Source organism: Pristiophorus japonicus, chromosome 1, assembly GCF_044704955.1.
Source record: "Pristiophorus japonicus isolate sPriJap1 chromosome 1, sPriJap1.hap1, whole genome shotgun sequence".
Classification (NCBI taxonomy): Eukaryota; Metazoa; Chordata; class Chondrichthyes; family Pristiophoridae; genus Pristiophorus; species Pristiophorus japonicus.
In genome coordinates this window covers 219,522,606-219,542,367 of record NC_091977.1, presented here as the reverse complement: position 1 = coordinate 219,542,367, position 19,762 = coordinate 219,522,606, and the positions used below count along the sequence as shown (strand labels likewise).

Here is a 19,762-nt window from a genome sequence, read left to right as displayed (position 1 = left end):
CCTATGAAGTACTCCCCCAGTGGCTGCAGCATGGCTGGTGGACAGCTGCTGAGTTTCTTGAGGGAAACGTCAGATAGCCTTGCAGGACGACCACGAGCAGCTCTGGACCTAGAAAGCTCGACTGTAGACTGCATAGACTGCACCACCTCGGCATGGGTGGCAGCAGTCTGGACTGGCTTGCTAACAGGCAGTGGCAAGGGCAATGGCATAGTGGCAGTGGTGGGAACAGGAATGCAGTCATCCTGAGAGATGACAGCAGGGTCCTGCTCCACTGACCCACTGCCACTCTCCCGGGACAGCACCTTAGCTACCCTATCCCCCTGGCCTTGCTGCAGCCCACTCGTGCCCAGTGCCTCACCATGTGCAGATCCTGCATCTACACTAGCCTCTAAATTACACGCAATGCCGGTTTCTGAGCTGTCTGAGAGTGACAGATGCATTAACGCTGAGTTGTCGTCTTCTCCCCCCCTCGCTCTCTTCCATCACCTTGGGGACAGACAGATAGCTGTGCTGCTGCAACACCCTCAAAGCCCCGTTCAACAGTGGTAAACCCAGCAACAATGGCAGCAGTCTGAGCTTGGGAAGCAGCAAGCTGAGACTGCATAACAGCAATCTGATCTTCCGTGGCAGCAAGCAGAGACTGCTGGACAGCGGTCTGAGCTTCCACTGCGGCACCAATGTTGGGTTGTTTCCGCCTGTATTGCAATGGCAGATGCGACATCGCCCATCACACGCAGCATCATGTCTGGATCGACAAGGTTGCTCCTTGAGCTTTTCATCATTTCCAGCCTGGAAATCATGGGCTCCAAGTTCTGCTCAAAGCTCTGTGCAATGTTGGAGGCAGACTCCTATATGCTCCTTGATATTGCCAAGAAACACTCTGGCAGGCTTGCCATTGCACTTAGTAATTTGGTGTGCATGCCCATCACCCTTCTTCTGAAGGCTGACCCATCGAGGTCCTCATCTGACTCTTGTACAACAGAACTCACACGTGAACTCGCCCTTTGGGGTGCTGGCCCCCGAGCTACCCTATCCCCCTGGCCTTGCTGCAGCCCACTCGTGCCCAGTGCCTCACCATGTGCAGATCCTGCATCTACACTAGCCTCTAAATTACACGCAATGCCGGTTTCTGAGCTGTCTGAGAGTGACAGATGCATTAACGCTGAGTTGTCGTCTTCTCCCCCCCTCGCTCTCTTCCATCACCTTGGAGACAGGCTGCTTGGGTTCTTGGTCTTGATTATCTGAAAGCAGAAAGGCACAACATTCAGGTTATGGTGATGGGAGTGGGCGGGGAAGCAAGATATGCTGCATACAGCATCAGCAGCTTGTAAGTGAGAAGAGTTTGTGGGATGAGGGGGAAGTGGGACATGAGAAAGAGAATTAGGAATGAGCATACCGTTGCCCCCAAAAGCTTCAACTTCGCCCATTGCCATGGCCTCAATGATTTCCCCTCCAATGATGTCAAGCACTCACTCCTCCAGTTGACTCGAGGCCTGTATGGCAACTTGTTTCCCCCCCATCCCCCTCCTGTGTGCCGCTGCTCCTGGCGATTTTGCTTGACTTGGCCTGCAAGGGAAAGGTGAGTGAGTGTGGTGCAGTGTGTTTTGGTGATGTACCTGCCATAGTTGAGTAGCTGTGCATATGTGAGATGTGGGTGTGAATGTTGCAGCAGTGGTAAAGTTGTGAGAGTGAAATGAAGCTATGATTGTGAGGTGTGAGTGGTGATAGGTAGAGATTGTTGGTAGGCAAATGATGGGGGTGCAGTGAATTGAACAGTATGTGAGGCTTGCGATGCAGATGGTGGAATATGGCATTTGCTGAAGCCTTCATTCACCTTGACCTGCCGTGTGAAGCCATTTAAACTTCTTTCGGTATTGGATGGACGACCTGGGGACCACAGCACTGTCCATCACATAATCGGATATCTCCCACTACTGCCTTCTGGACGTATAGGGCAATGGCTTCCTACTGGCTTGTGGGAAGAGGACAGCCCATCTCTTCTCTAAGGCCACCACCAGTGCCTCAGAGCCGCGTCTGAGAAGTGACTTGTTCTCTTCCTGTGCTGAGGCATCAGTCATCTCTTTGTAGTTGCTTGTGCTTCCAAGTGGAATGACAATGAGATTCTGTTGCATCAATGCACCTCCCCATTACTTACGGGATAAAGCCTAGGCCAAACATGACTGGGAATTAGACTGTACCCGATATTGGCCCATCTGATGAGCAGTAAACCAATAAGCAGCATTTGTTTAGCGCAGAGATCAGCACTATAATTATGTTAATGAGCATGAATTTTGTGTGCTACCTAGACCAGTTTGACCCGGTGCAGCTTAATAGCGCTGTACCAAGACACCACCCGTTTTTGGGCCATATCCACTTTCTAGGTTATAGAAATTTAAAACACAGAAGGAGATCATTCAGCCCTTCTGTTCCGAGGAGAATAGTCCTAACTTTCCCAACCACTTCACATAACTCAAGTCCCTTATCACTGGTAACATCCTGGTAAATCTCCTCTGTACCCTTTCTGATGCCTTTGCATCTTTCCTGAAGTGTGGTGCCCAGAATTGCCCACAATACTCCAGTTGCAGCCTAACCAGTGATTTATAAAGTTCCAACATGATTTATTTGCTTTTATACTCCATTCCTCTATTTATAAACACATGTAACACCATATACTTTTTAATGATCTTGCCAGCTTCGGCCATGCACCTTTAAGAATTTGTGTACAAGGACACCAAGGTCTCTGCTCATTTAAACTTTTCAAAGTTGTACCATTTATAGTACAAGTACAACGTTCCGAATCCGGAATTCCGAAAACCAGATATTTTTGAGGTGGCCAAGATGGCGACATCGGGTGGCAAGGGACAAGGAAACTGGTTAAAAAAAAACGCAGCGCTGGGGGGGCCGTGGGCAGTGAGAATCGGCGGGTGACAAGGAGCGGAGGATCATCAGGCGGGGAGGAGCACCAACAGCGAGGTCCGAAATCCGGCAAATCCCAAAAACTGGCACGGATTCGGTCCTGAGGTTTCAGACGTTGTACCTGTATACTATCTTTCCTCTGCCTTCGACACTGTCAACTAGGAGGGATTATGGAGTGTCCTCCTCAAATTCGGCTGCCCTCAAAAGTTCGTCACGATCCTCCACCTGCTTCACGATGACATGCAAGCCGTGATCCTGATCACCGGATCCACCATTGACCCAATGCACGTGCGGGCCAGGGTCAAGCAAGGCTGTGTCATCGCACCAATGCTCTTCTCGATCATCCTTGCTGCAATGCTCCATCTCACCCTCAATAAGTTGGAGTGGAGCTAATCTACAGAACAAACTGTTCAACCTCTGTCGCCTCCAGTCCAGATCCAAGGTCATCCCATCCTCTGTTATTTAATTACAGTACGCAGACGACGCTTGCGTTTGCGCACACTCGGAGGTCGGACTCCAAACCATCGTCAATACCTTCACCGAAGCGTACGAGAGTATGGGCCTTACACTAAAGATCCGTAAGACAAAGATTCTCAACAACCTGCCCCCGCCACACAACATGGATTATCAAGATCCATGATGAGACCTTGGACAACGTGGACCATTTTCCATATCTCGGGATCCTACTGTTAACAAGGGCAGACGTCGATGACGAATTCCAATATCGCCTTCAGTGTGGCAGTGCAGCCTTCGGTCACCTGAGGAAGAGGGTGTTTCAAGACCAGGACCTCAAACCCGGCACCAAGCTTATGGTCAACAGAGCAGTAGTGATACCCTCCCTCCTATATGCTTCAGAGACATAGACTGTGTACAGCAGGCATCTCAAAGCACTGGAGAAGTACCACCGATATTGGCCCATCTGATGAGCAGTAAATCAATAAGCAGCATTTGTTTAGCGCAGAGATCAGCACTATAATTGTTTTAATGAGCATGAATTTTGTGTGCTACCTAGACCAGTTTGACCCGGTGTAGCTTAATAGCGCTGTACCAAGACACCACCCATTTTTGGGCCATATCCAATTTCTAGGTTATAGAAATTTAAAACACAGAAGGAGATCATTCAGCCCCTCGTCCCTTTGCTGGCTCTTTGAAAGAGCAGTCATTCTTAGTCCCACATCCCTACTTTTTGTCTGTAACTCTCCAAGTTCCTCATCCTCAACGCCTGTCTAACTCCCTTTTAAAATTATTTATAGAATCAGCTTCCACCAGCTTTTCAGACAGAGTGTTCCAGATCCCAACAACTCTGAGTGAAAATATTCCTTCTCCTCTCTCTTCTAGATCTTTTTCCAATGATTTTGAATCTTTGACCTCTGGTTATTGACCCACTCGCCAGAGGGAATAATTTTTCCCTATTTACTCTATCAAAACCTCTCATCTTGAAACCCTCTATAAGTTACCTCTTAACCTTCTCTGTTCCCAGGAGAATAGTCCTAACTTTTCCAATCACTTCTCATAACTCAAGTCCCTTATCCCTGATAACATCCTGGTAAACCTGCTCTGTACCCTTTTTGATGCCTTTGCATCTTTCCTGAAGTGTGGTGCCCAGAATTGCCCACAATACTCCAGTTGAAGCCTAACCAGTGATTTATAAAGTTCCAACACGATTTCTTTGCTTTTATACTCCATTCCTCTATTTATAAACACATGTAACACCATATGCTTTTTAACGACCTTGCCAGCTTAGGGCATGCACCTTTAAGAATTTGTGTACAAGGATACCAAGGCCTCTGCTCATTTAAACTTTTCAAAGTTGTACCATTTATAGTACAGGTACAATGTTCCAAATCCAGAATTCCCAAAACCGGACATTTTTGAGGTGGCCAAGATGGCGACATCAGGTGGCAAGGGACAAGGAAACTGGTAAAAACGCAGTGCTGGGGGGGCTGCGGGCAGTGAGAATCGGCAGGTGGCGCGGAGCAGAGGATCGGCGGGCAGGGAGGAGCGGCAACAGCGATGTCCGAAATCCGACAAAACCCAAAAACCAGCACGGGATCCGATTCTGAGGTTGCCGGATTTCAGACTATTGATTTTATTGTCCGAAATTCTAAAGGGGCAAAGTGTGTTCGAAAGACAAGCCTGAAGGCTCTGTGCCTCAATGCGAGGAGTATTCGGAATAAGGTGGACGAGTTAACTGCGCAGATAGCAGTTAACGGGTATGATGTAATTGGCATCACGGTGACATGGCTCCAGGGTGACCAAGGCTGGGAACTCAACATCCAGGGGTATTCAACATTTAGAAAGGATAGTCAGAAAGGAAAAGGAGGTGGGGTGGCGTTGCTGGTTAAAGAGGAAATTAATGCAATAGTAAGGAAGGACATTAGCTTGGATGATGTGGAATCGGTATGGGTGGAGCTACGGAATACCAAAGGGCAGAAAACGCTAGTGGGAGTTGTGTACAGACCACCAAACACTAGTAGTGAGGTTGGGGACAGCAACAAACAAGAAATTAGAGATGCGTGCAATAAAGGTACAGCAGTTATCATGGGTGACTTTAATCTACATATTGATTGGGCTAACAAAACTGGTAGCAATGCAGTGGAAGAGGATTTCCTGGAGTGTATTAGGGATGGTTTTCTAGACCAATATGTCAAGGAACCAACTAGGGAGCTGGCCATCCTAGACTAGGTGTTGTGTCATGAGAAAGAACTAATTAGCAATCTTGTTGTGCAAGGCCCCTTGGGAAAGAGTGACCATAACATTGTAGAATTCTTTATCAAGATGGAGAGCGACACAGTTAATTCACAGACTAGGGTCCTGAACTTGGGGAAAGGTCACTTCGATGGTATGAGACGTGAATTCACTAAAATAGACTTGCGAGTGATACTTAAAGGGTTGACGGTGGATAGGCAATGGCAAACATTTAAAGATCACATGGATGAACTTCAACAATTGTACATCCCTGTCTGGAGTAAAAATAAAACGGGGAAGGTGGCTCAACCGTGGCTAACAAAGAAAATTAAGGATAGTGTTAAATCCAAGGAAGAGGCATATAAATTGGCCAGAAAAAGCAGCAAACCTGAGGACTGGGAGAAATTTAGAATTCAACAGAGAAGGACAAAGGGTATAATTAAGAGGGGAAAATAGAGTACGAGAAGAAGCTTGCCGGGAACATAAAAACTGACTGCAAAAGCTTCTATAGATATGTGAAGAGAAAAAGATTAGTGAAGACAAATGTCGGATTCAGGTGAATTTATAATGGGGAACAAAGAAATGGCAGACCAATTGAACAAATACTTTGGTTCTATCTTCACGAAGGAAGACACAAATAACCTTCCGGAAGTACTAAGCGACCGAGGGTCTAGTAAGAAGGAGGAACTGAAGGATATCCTTATCAGGCGGGAAATTGTGTTAGGGAAATTGATGGGATTGTAGGCCGATAAATCCCCGGGGCCTGATAGTCTGCATCCCAGAGTACTTAAGGAAGTGCCCCTAGAAATATTGGATGCATTGGTGATCATTTTCCAACAGTCTATCAACTCTGAGCCAGTTCCTATGGACTGGAGGGTAGTTAATGTAACACCATTTTTGAAAAAGGGAGGGAGAGAGAAAACGGGTAATTGTAGACCAGTTAGCCTGACATCAGTAGTGGGGAAAATGTTGGAATCAATTATTAAGGATGAAATAGCAGCGCATTTGGAAAGCAGTGACAGGACCGGGCCAAGTTAGCATGGATTGATGAAGGGGAAATCATGCTTGACAAATCTTCTGGAATTTTTTGAGGATGTAACTGGTAGAGTGGACAATGGAGAACCAGTGGATGTGGTGTATTTGGACTTTCAAAAGGCTTTTGACAAGGTCCCACACAAGAGATTGGTGTGCAAAATCAAAGCACATGGTATTGGGGGTAATATACTGATGTGGATAGAAAACTGGTTGGCAGACAGTCGGGATAAACGGGTCCTTTTCAGGATGGCAGGCAGTGACTAGTGGAGTGCCACAGGGCTCAGTGCTGGGACCCCAGCTCTTTACAATATACATCAATGATTTAGATGAAGGAATTGAGTGTAATATCTCCAAGTTTGCAGATGACACTAAACTGGGTGGCGGTGTGAGCAGTGCGGGGGCCGCTAAGAGGCTGCAGGGTGACTTGGACAAGTTAGGTGAATGGGCAAATGCATGGCAGATGCAGTATAATGTGGATAAATGTGAGGTTATCCACTTTGGTGGCAAAAACACGAAGGCAGAATATTATCTGAATGGCGGCAGATTAGGAAAAGGGGAGGTGCAACGAGACCTGGGTGTCATGGTTCATCAGTTATTGAAAGTTGGCATACAGGTACAGCAGGCGGTGAAGAAGGCAAATGGTATGTTGGCCTTCATAGCTAGGGGATTTGAGTATAGGAGCAGGGAGGTCTTACTGCAGTTGTCCAAGACCTTGGTGAGGCCTCACCTGGAATATTGTGTTCAGTTTTGGTCTCATAATCTGAGGAAGGACGTTCTTGCTATTGACGGAGTGCAGCGAAGGTTCACCAGACTGATTCCCGGGATGGCTGGACTGACATAGGAGAGACTGGATCAACTGGGCCTTTATACATTGGAGTTTAAAAGGATGAGAGGGCATCTCATAGAAACATAAAAGATCCTGACGGAACGGGACAGGTTAGATGCGGGTAGAATGTTCCCGATGTTGGGCAAGTCCAGAACCAGGGGACACAGTCTTAGGATAAGGGGTAGGCCATTTAGGACTGAGATGAGGAGAAACTTCTTCACTCAGAGAGTTGTTAACCTGTGGAATTCCGTGCCGCAGAGAGTTGTTGATGCCAGTTCATTGGATATATTCAAGAGGGAGTTAGATATGGCCCTTACGGCTAAGGGGATCAAGGGGTATGGAGAGAAAGCAGGAAAGGGGTACTGAGGGTAATGGTGGTGCAGGCTCGAATGGCCTACTCCTGCACCTATTTTCTATGTTTCCACATCCGGCAAAACCCAAAAACCGGCACGGACTCGGTCCCGAAGTTGCCGGATTTCAGACGTTGTACCTGTATACTATTTTTCCTCTGCCTTCGACACTGTCAACTCGGAGGGATTATGGAGTGTCCTCCTCAAATTCGGCTGCCCTCAAAAGTTCATCACGATCCTCCGCCTGCTTCACGATGACATGCAAGCCGTGATCCTGATCACCGGATCCACCATTGACCTAATGCACGTGCGGGCCAGGGTCAAGCAAGGCTGTGTCATCGCACCAATGCTCTTCTCGATCTTCCTTGCTGCAATGCTCCATCTCACCCTCAATAAGTTGGAGTGGAGCTAATCTACAGAACAAACGGGAAACTGTTCAACCTCTGTCGCCTCCAGTCCAGATCCAAGGTCATCCCATCCTCTGTTATTTAATTACAGTACGCAGACGACGCTTGCATTTGCGCACACTCGGAGGTCGGACTCCAAACCATCGTCAACACCTTCACCGAAGCGTACGAGAGTATGGGCCTTACACTAAAGATCCGTAAGACAAAGGTTCTCCACAACCTGTCCCCGCCACACAACACTACCATCTGATTATCAAGATCCATGATGAGGCCTTGGACAACGTGGACCATTTTCCATACCTCGGGATCCTACTGTTGACAAGGGCAGACGTCGATGACGAAGTCCAATATCGTCTTCAGTGTGGCAGTGCAGCCTTCGGTCACCTGAGGAAGAGAGTGTTTCAAGACCAGGACCTCAAACCCGGCACCAAGCTTATGGTCGACAGAGCAGTAGTGATACCCGCCCTCCTATTTTCTTCAGAGACATGAACTATGTGTAGCAGGCATCTCAAAGCACTGGAGAAGTGCCACTAACGTTGTCTCCGCAAGTTCCTGCAAATCCATTGGCAGGATAGGCACATCGACATCAGTGTTCTTGCTCAGGCCAACATCCCCAGCATCGAAGCACTGATCACGCTCGATCAGCTCCGATGGACGGACCACATTGTGCGCATGCCCGATACTAGACTCCCAAAACAAGCGCTCTACTCAGAGCTCTGACACGGGAAGCGAGCCCCAGGTGGGCAGAGGAAACACTTCAAGAACACCCTCAAAGCCTCCTGGAAAATGTGCCACATTCCCACCGACACTTGGGATGCCTTGGCCCAAGATCGCTCAAAATGAAGGAGAAGCATCTGGGAAGGCGCTGAACACCTCGAGTCTCTTCGCTGGGATGTTGTGGAAGCCAAGGGCAAACAGCGAAGGAGCGCACCACAACCCAAGCACTCCACCCACCTAGCACTCCACCCACCGTCTGCCCCACCTCTGCCAGAGACTGTAGTCCCGCATTGGACCCATAAGTCACCTGAGAACTCATATTAGTGTGGAAGCAAGTCATCATCGACTCCAAGGGACTGCCTAAGAAGAACAACAACAACTATCTTTCCATATTAGTCCTCCCAAAGTGCATCACTTCACACATCTCCGCATTGCACTCCATTTGCCATGCTTCTGCTCATTTTACCTATGTCAAGTTTTGTATCATCTGAAAACTTTATAATGCTGCTCCCTACACCTGAGTCTTAAGTAGTTTATAAAAATTGAGAAGAATAATGGACCCAAAACTGACCCTTGGGGAGCAACACTGCAAACCACCTGCCAATCTGAAAAGCATCCATCCACCACTACCCTTTCCTTCCTGTCCATTTTGTATCCATAACACCACTTTCCCCTTAATTCCGTGGGCTTCCATCTTCTTAATAATCCTTCTGTCTGGCACTTTGTTGAATGCCTTCCAAAAGTCCATATATACAACATCTACTGCGCTACCTTGATCAACCTATCAATGCTGTTATCTTTTTCAACAAGTATTAGTTGTATGAAAAGTCTATCTATAAAATGTTATGGTACCTGCATTGCAGGCGTTGAATCCAGCTGAATGTGTATAGTAAACATGGCTGAAGTATCAAGGCATTAGGCAGTTTAATAACCAGCCAGTTATTTTTGTATATTTTCTTGACTTTCTTTTGTGCTTCACGGCACCAATGCTCAGATTTTTTTTAGTTGTTATTTTGATATTAAGCATGTTAAAATATCATACAGACTGTTTGGCTTTTAAACAAGATTGAGCTGAGTTTATTGAAAATATGTAATACTGAAGGAATAAGTATATGACAGTCATGAATGGTGTCAATCCAATATTGAAATCTGCTTATTATTGTGCTGTTTTCTAACCTAATCTTATTACCTTAGAATTAGTAAGCCATTCTTCCTATCTGATGCATCATACATTAAAGCACCTAAGCTAGATGCATGCATACCTAAAGTGTGATACCTACTATGCACGCATGTATGTTTTTGCTATGGTGGAATGTGAATACTTCTCATTAAATTAAAACTTAAAAACTATTCACTTTCTACTATAGCAAAAACATTCATGCACACATAGTAGTAAGCATACCCTCAACGTAACCTACTTCCTTAGGTAACTAATTTAAAATGTTATTAAATATTATGAAGACTTCCACTGTGTAAATTTAAAGTTACTTCTTCTCCATAGTGACCTGCTATTTCAGGTCTCTAGACTCACTAGGGCAGTACTCAGTTGATGTCACTGATGGTCTCCATAGGAAGCAATGTAGATTGACCGCTATTCCAATCCTGAATTTTTATCAGGATGTTGCGAAACTTCACTACTAGCTAAGAACATTTGGTAGGACAAGAAACAACTTAAAGTTTAAATTATCTCCTATATGAATGGAATCTTTAAAGAGTTTTTAAAGCAAAATGTTTTTTCTTTTAAACTTAATTAGATTGGAGAATGAAAAGTACTTTCCGCAACACTTAATGCCTTTTTTATTTTTTAGGAATGCAATCTCGAACATCACTGTTGAATATAATTTTAGCTTAATACGGGGTGACTGATTATGTAGGCAACTCCAAAGTAATTGGTTCAAGTATATAAGCAATGAGATAGATTTAGCAAATTTCTTGTATCTGTAGAATATTTGAATAGCTGAAATCGGATATTCCTTTGTGAAGTTACAGTTCTTCATGATCATTCATCCATCAACAACAACAACTTGCATTTATATAATGAGCATCCCAAGACGCTTCACAGGAGCGTTAGCAGACAAAACTTGACACCAAGCCAAAGAAGACGACGTTAGGACAGGTTACCAAATGGGTGGTCATAAGAGATAGTTTTAAACAGCACCTTAAAGAAGGAGAGAGGTGGAGAGTTTTGGGGAGGGAATTCCAAAGTTTAGGGCCTAGGCAGCTGAAGGTGCAGCCACCAATGGTGTGGTGAAGGAAGAGGGGGATGCACAAAAGATCAGAGTTATAGGAATGCAGAGTTCTCAGAGGTTTGTATGGCTGGAGGAGGTTACTGAGATAGGGAGCGGTGAGACCATGGAGGGATTTCAACACAAAGATGGAAATTTTAAGATCGAGGCATTGGTTGACCAGAATCCAGTGAAGGTCAATGAGCACAGGGTTGATGGGCAGCAGAGTTTTGAATGAGCTCAAGTTTATGGTGGGTGGAAGATGGGAGGGAGCCAGAAAATCATTGGAATAGTCGAGTCTGGAGGTAACAAAAGTATCGATGAGGGATTCAGCAGCAGATGAGCTGAGGCAGGCGGAGACAGGCAATATCACGGTCTTAATGATAAAGAGGATACGGGGCCGGAAGCTCAGATACAAAATGAGCAGGCCATCATCCAAATGGATGCACATATAGGCACACCATCCCGTTAATCATTTACATCTACGGTCTAAGTCCTTTGATTTCCCCAACCAGTAATGCATATATGTGGTATCATTCTTGAATCGTACCTTTTGCCTATCATTGAAGTTAATTTGCATCATTTCAATTCATGCTTTATTGGTTGATGTACTCATGATGATTCATGTTAATCTAGTAGCGATTTATCATTTAAAGTTCTTTAAGTAAAATTCTTGTAAGCTTTTTGCAGTTTTCTTCTCCATTTTCACATTGCACTCTTGGCCTTCAATTTTCCACTTTGAACAATAATCTATAATTCCTCTACTTAAGTTCCTTGGTTGAGATGTTTATCAATGTGTTGCATTCATTAGGAAAGTTTAATTTCATTTTCATCCCCTAATACTTAAATCTCAATGGATAATCAAAATGTTGAATTTATCAAGAGGATGTGATATTAAAATAATTTGTCTGAAGCTTATTATACTTTTAAATCATTTCTTTGTGAATCACTGTGGTCATTGTGAGGGAAGCTTGAGCTAGAGAATGAAGCAGTGTTCAGTTCAGGGACCTAGAGCCAGCATTAAGCATAACATTGCTTGGTGTTCTAAAACACCCTACGTTCTGTCATCAGAAGAGCACACCTACTTCCCATGCCAGACATCCCTGTAGCCTATCTCAATTGATTGACAATTAAAGCTGTGGATCCTTGCCCCTCTAAGCTGTATTGAGGCTGCAAAGCTCGTTTTGTGAAAGACTCTTACAGCCAGCAGTCAGATTAGATGTTTATCAAAATAGTCTGGGGGCTGGTTTTGAACCTCAGTTGCAGAAGGGACTGGCCAGTGTCAACCCCTCATGTTAATGGAAAGTATGAGTTGCACAATTTTAAAAATTGTTTACTTGTTCTTGCAGAATTGGTTTGAGGGATCTAATTGGTCTGCAATGATATATTAGCTAACCTCAACATTATATCAGTACAGATAATACAACTTTCAATAATACAGAATTTTGGGATATCTTCATACCCTACCTGTGCCTAATTTGCATAACACTAATTCCACATTGACTGGGATTGCTCTTTATCCTATTTATGACCAGTTCTTTGACTAACGGCCCTTGTGGCAAAGAGTTTTATTAGATGATATATTTGAACACATTAAAAAATGTAAAATTTAATGAAATATATTTCCTTTCCTTAAGGGATAGCACCAATTTTAAAAGAACTTGAGCCATAAATGCTGATTAGGTAAACCCTGTACATTTCACGTGACACATTTTTATAGTGCACAGGCTTTTACAATCAACAATCTTCGTTAGATGGCGAGGACATTTTTTTTAAAAGCTTGCATTAAATTTATATGTTGCATTAAAAATAGATTTGTTGGAAAAAGGTACCGCACTTCCATTATTTAAATTGAGTAAAAACCACATACTGGACTTTTTGGCAAATTGCTGCCTTTGAGTTCAAATTATTAAAATTTCATTGCTCTACCTAAAATAAGTCAGTCAACAATTTATTACCAAGTATTTAGAATAGATTATTTTATGATCAAATGTTGTTAATCATATACAACCTGGAAGACTTACAGGTGAAAGCTAAACAGTTAAGATGTAGAATATGAATTGCTATTTTTAAGTCTGGTATTAGTAGATATTAGACTTGTCTATTCCAACACTCTCCTGGCTGGACTCCCATCTTCCACCCCACCATAAACTCTTGAGTTCATCCAAAACTCTGCTGCCCATATCCTAACTCCCACCAAGTCCCGTTCACCCATCACCCCTGTGCTTACTGACCTACATTGGCTCTTGGTCCAGCAACACCTCAATTTTAAAATTTGAATCCTTGTTTTAAAATTCCTTCATGGCCTTGTCCCTCCCTATCTTTATAACCTTCACCAGCCCTACAATCCTTCGAGATCTCTGCACTCCTCCAGTTCTGGCCTCTTGCGCATCCCCTATTTTAATTGCTCCACCATTGATGGCTGTGCCTTCAGCTGCCTAGATCCTAAGCTCTGGAACTTCCTCCCTAAACCTCTCTGCCTCGCTAACTCTCCTCCTGGTAGATGCTCCTTAAAACTTAGCTCTTTGACCAAGCTTTTGGTTATCTGTCCGAGTACCTCCTTATATGGCTCGGTGTCAAATTTTGTTAATGCTCCTATGAAGCACCTTGGGACGTTTTACCAAGTTAAAGGCGCTATATAAATGCAAGTTGTTGTTGTATTGTTGAACATGAAGCCTGAGATATTTCAGTACTTTATTAAAGTTAATCTAGAAATGTGATAGTGCTGTGCCCACTTTACAGGTACAAGACAGCCACCTAAAGGTCCAATATGGCGGGCAGCATGTGCTCGCTCATTCCACGCCAGAAGTGCGCTGCCCGTCATATATGGATCAGGCTCCTCAGTGGCTGTCCAGGGTAGGCGCCAGAAGCATTTAAAAGGCTTGTTCTAATATTTAAATAAAGGCCCTACTCTTGTTGTAGGACACGTTTGTGAAACTGGTCTTTCCCAGCACCTGACTCTCTGTGATAAACTCATTCAACAACTCATCGGGTAACATGCAGTAAGGAGGCGGGAGAAGCACTATTTAAAGGGCTCATTCACTCCATACAGATTAGTTGCTGGTTTTTCCTTTTGGGGACAGTTTACAGAATCTGTTGGAACAGGCAGTATTCATAAGAGTGTCAACAAATCAGCTCTAACCTCCAAGGCTGTACTGATTGTCGTCATACAAGATAGCCTTAGGTAGATTTAATCTTCAAAAATACACCTATCTGTTTGGCAACTATGTGTCCACCTTTTCTGTACCCGTAAGAACAGCTTTTGTTATGAGACCCACTCTGGAACGCTGAGTTGTGATAAGTTATCTGTAAAGGCAAGACTGAACCCGGTGCCCTTGCATCCATGTGAACAAGAGTGCGCAACATATGCTGCACCCCCTGTATACCCATCCTCAGGCACGATTGTATTTCTAGGCCATAATCTTCAAAACTAAAATGGGCTCAATTTTCCTCAGTCATTTGCGTTTTTTTAGCGCGCGGTGTTTTTTTTTGGCGTATTTTTTTTTCAAGTTTCCCCCTGCGATCTACGCCGGCATAACTGACTTAGTTACGATTTTTCTAGGCCAGTTTTTTTTTACGTCATGGGGTGTTCCCTCATGTCTGCGCGGTTTTTATAATTTTTCGCAGTTTGGCCAACATTTTATCTTCCTAGGTTGGCGTATCTGGCCACTCCAGAAAACCTTCTGGGCACTTAAGAAAACCAGCACACATTGACAAATCGGCGCTGAAAGAAGCCATTGTTTTTAAATCAAAGATTTTGGCGGGAGTCAAGAACACTGTTAAAATCAATAATAAAGTTCAACTTTTTTTATCTGTCAACAAAGTAAATGTAAATTTGTTGGATTTCAGAAGTTCTCTCATTTTTTTTACTCACTCACACGCCACCACCGAACATCTTGAAGCAAGGCTGGAAGGTCGTAGCTTTGGCCGGCAGAATCGGCCCTGTGCCTGGACACGGGCTCGGGGCTGAGCTAGAAAACAAGCGGGGCGGGGGGGGGGTGGTGGTGGGAGGAGAGGAGAGAGTGAGCGACGTGCCGATCAGAAGGCTTCAAGCCCGGGGAGCGAGGTGCCGATCGAAAGCCTTCTGCACTGAGGTCGGGGAGCGAGGTGTCGATCGGAAGGCTTCTGAAGACTGCAATGAGTTGGGGTGGGGTGGGGGGACGGGCGGAGAGAGAGAAGGGGAGAAGTCACAAGACTGCAATTAGTTAAGAAGGGTGGGGGGCTGGGGAGAGAGGAGAAGTCACAAGACCTCGGGTGTGGTCCATACATACAGACGTTGGGGAGAGAGAACTATGAACCTGTTCGACCTGCTTTCCTGCCATTTTGAGCTTTTTTCAAAGGTTAAATTTAAATATGGGGGCAATACTGACAATGCCATACCTTGTGCGAGCCTTCTGCATCAGGGTGCAATGTAGGAGACAATTGATTCGACGTCATCGCATCAGGAACATCAGAGCCTGTAGGGTGCTGGGCAGGAGGCCTTATCCACCTCGGGTATATCGAGACAGGCGTTCGCACCTCCACCTGAGTGATGCAGACTGTGTCAGAAGGCTGCGTTTCCGCAAATAAGTTGTAAGTGAGGTCTGTGAGTTGGTCAAAGCAGACCTGCAACCTAGAAGCATTAGGAGGACTGCTTTGTCAGTTGAAGTGAAGGTTACAGCACTTTCATTCTATGCCTCCGGCTCATTTCAAGCTACAACTGGGGATGTGTGCACCATCTCTCAACATGCAACACATGTCTCCATTCTCCAGGTGACGGCTGCACTGTATGTGTGGAGGAATGACAGTTCCCCATGACAGGGCTGTGGGCTTCTCCAGGATTGCTGGCTTCCCAAAGGTACAGGGCTGCATTGATTGTACGCACATCGCCTTGTGAACACATTTGGAGGATTCCGAGATGTACAGAAACAGAAAAGGCTTCCACTCCATTAATGTACAGCTCGTGTGTGACAACATGCATCATATCATGTCAGTCAATGCAAGATACTCTGGGAGCACGCATGATGCGTTCATCCTACGTGACACCGTTATATCTGCCATGTTTCAGCAGCAGCAGCCAGAAGGGCAGAGCTGGCTACTGGGAGACAAAGGGTACAGCCTCGCCACCTGACTTATGCGCCCCTACACGTAACCCGGACGGAAGCTGACTGTGAATACAACATGTCTCACATTGCGATGCACAGCATCATAGGGCCCAATAGGATGTCCTCCCACAACGGCGCACTCCGAGAGGCCCACCTATTTTTTAGAATAAAAAAAGTGCTTAAAACTTACCTCGCGATTCTCCGAGTCCAGCAGGCTTGTTTCACAGTCAACGCAGCGCAGCACAAGCAGCTGAAGCGGAGCTAGAGCCCTGGGCCTAAAATAAGTGCCAGCAGCTGCACGCATGCGCATTAGTTCCTAGCCCTCCTAGCGCGTCCTGACTCCGCGTGACCCAATCCCTGGCTGAAGGGATGTCGCACTGTTCGCCGCCCCTATCCTGGGCCTGCCTCACCGTCCCTCGCCTCACCTCGTCGCCACTGGCCTTACCTCCTCGGCGGCGGGGCCCGCCCGAACTGCAGCTCTTCGGTGACGGGCCCCGCCAGAACTCCTCCTCGGTGACGGGCCCCGCCAGAACTCCTCCTCGGTGGCGGGGGCCCCTCCTGACCAGCACCTCTTTTGTAGCGGGGCCCGGCCGAACACCTCCTCGGTAGCGGGGCCCGTCCAAACTCCTCCTCGGTAGCGGGCCCGTCCGAACTCCTCCCCGGTGGCGGGCCCCGGCCGAGCACCTCTTCGGTGGTGGGCCCCGCCCGAACTACTCCCCGGAGGCGGGCCCCACCCGAACACCTTCTCGGTGGCGGGGCCCGCCGACCAGCTCTGCGGCAGGCTGTTGGAGGGCTCCCGATGCTGCAGTAGGTGAGTAGAAACTTTAAATTTTTTATTTATTGATTGATTTTTTTATTTTGTTTATTTTTTAAAAATTTTTTGATTGGTTGATTTATTGATTTATTTATCATTTATTAATGATGATGGTTCTTTATTGGTAAAAGTGAAGTGTTTATCGCTTTGTAAAATCCCCTAATTTCCCTCTAACTTTCCTTCCCCCCCCTCCACCTCCCATCTCTCGCTACCTGCACCTGATTTCTCACATGTAGGCAAGGTTTTTCTGAGCGTACAAAAATCGACACCTACTCCGTTCTAAGTTAGTTTGGAGTCGCTTTTCGCTGCCTAAACTTGCAAAACAGGCGGAAGTGGCTGGTAACACCCGCATTTGAAAAAAAAATCTGTACTAAAACGAAACTATTCGAACTAACTAGAACTGGAGCAAACTAAATGCCGAGAATTACAATTTCTAAGATAATCCATACTAAACTAGTTGCTCCAAAAAAAAGGAGGAACTCGAGCCGAAACTTGGGCCCAAGTGGACCATTGGCATGTTGAAACAGCTTTTCCGATGCCTGAACCATTCCGGAGACTACTTGCTATACTCCCCTGAGATTGTCGGTCAGTTCACTGTTGTGTGCTGCATGCTGCATAACTTAGCGAGCGTGAGACAGCAGCACCTGGTAGTGGAAGACCCTCCTGCGGTGAGAGTGGCTGATGATGATAATGATGTGGAAGATGCAGCTGACGAGCAGAGGAGGACGACAAGGATGAGGAAGCCATGCAAGTTCCTGAGGCCGGAGCACGATGGCGGAGGAGGGCGGGCCATCGTGCCCTTTTATCGATTGCTCGAGCCTTGCGCCAGCAGCTCATCCGTGAACGCTTTACTGATGCCTGAGGGCTCAGCGACAACTATTCCACATGGACATGTTTACTGTTTGGACCTGTTCCGTAATGTTGTATTCTGGTAATGGAACATGATTCAGATTTAATGTAAAATATATTTAATTCAAAAGTTTAACAAACAGTTCTTTTATACTTAACTTTAATAAAATTATTCTTGCATCAAACTTTACTTTGATCACTCTTTAAGATCAGTTAAAAACTTTGAGATCACTTACAAACTTTTAAAACTTGTAAATTTACATAACTTACAAAAAACTTTTAATTTGAGAACAGTAACAACAATAATATCAACAACAACAGCAAAGAAAGGCTGCACTCCTCCACCTTATTCTAAGACCACCCTGCGCGGTGGCGCAGTTTTTCTGGGCTTGGTACCAAGCTTATTTTTTCTGAGATCTCGGGTCCTGCGCACGGTTGAGGGCGGGGGGTGGAGGGCTCAGGCGGCAAGTTGGACGGCCCGGCTTTGGGCTCTTCAAAGGCTGGTGTGGGGATTAGAGTGGGAGTGGCAGTTGATTCTGTCAATGGATGCGGGGTCTGGGCCTGTTCCCTTATTGCAGCAGCTAACTCCAACATGCCATCCCTCATGCGCCCTGACAGTGTCTCAACGACCTGCAACATTCCCTCCCTCATATTGAGCAAAACTGTCTGAACTAACTGCAACATTCCCTTCCTCATGGCCAGTGACATGGTTTGCACTACCTCTGACATTCCCTCCCTCATGACCACTGTTCCTTCACTGATTCCCGGACATCGTTCCCATTTCTTGTGTCATTGCTGCTACTTCTCCCAGTAGTCCCGCTATCTCATCACTCACCCCACTGATGGCGTCCAGGAGTGATCGGGTAAGGTCAATGCTCTCCGCACTCGATGACATTATCTGAACTGCATCTGTTAGATCCTGCACCTCAGGAGAGTGCGGTCGAGCTCTCCTTCCCCTCCTCCCCACGGGTGTGCCTCATTGCACCCCACCACTGAGACCCGCAACCTAGGAAGGTGGGGCCTTGGGTGTGCCTCGCTGCACCCCACCACGGAAGGTGTGAAACCATGGAATGTCCCACCAGCACTCAAACCAATAGTCACAAAAGGGGCTGTCACTGCAATGAGCGGCACCTCCTTTAAAGTCAGTACAACAGTGGGAGCTTCATCCAGCTGCATCCCCTCCCCCGTACCCTCATCCCCATGTTCTTGGTCTGGAGGGTTGGATTGGAAGATGATCTCCTCCTCAGGCTCGTCCGCATCTGAATCATCTTCTGCATCGTCAAAGGGTTAGCAGCAGAGGAGGGGGCAGGGTGGGTGGCATGAGTAGGCTCACACATAGCAGGCCAGGCAGCAAGCTGATTTGAAGGGCCACGATGAATTTTCAGGACTTACCCTCTCCCTCGAGTATGGGCCCAGCTTGTGCAGTGGTGATTGCTTTCTCCAGGCAGGACCCATCAAAGCAGCGACCCTCTCTTCCAAGGGCGTCAGTGGGTGCAGATTTTCTGGGGCTCCTCCTGTTCGAGTTCTTTCCCTTTTATTATGTGCCACCTTCCTCAGCAAAGATAAAAACCTAACTTTTTAAAGAGGGTGTCTTTCTGCTGGGTGGGACATACAGATGGTCACATTTACAATTGCAATTGTATTGACTAAATGAAAATATTACTTTAACCACTTGACCAATGTCCTGCCACTTTTTACACTGGCCTCCAGATCTCATGGTGGTCACCATTGCGCAGTAATCTTCTGCAACTTGGTTCCAGTGTTTCTTCATTTCTTTGGGTGGAACTTTTATGTGACCTCTCTGGTGTCTAGCCCCTGCCATCTGTTCTCAATCACAGTAACTAATGCCTC

At 46.0% G+C, this 19,762-nt stretch overlaps 1 protein-coding gene across 5 annotated transcripts in view; it reads left to right on the top strand.

Annotated features, from left to right (window-relative positions):
* Positions 1-19,762, top strand: part of cntln (centlein, centrosomal protein) — a 559,253-nt gene that overhangs the window by 432,082 nt on the left and 107,409 nt on the right. The window lies entirely within an intron of this gene.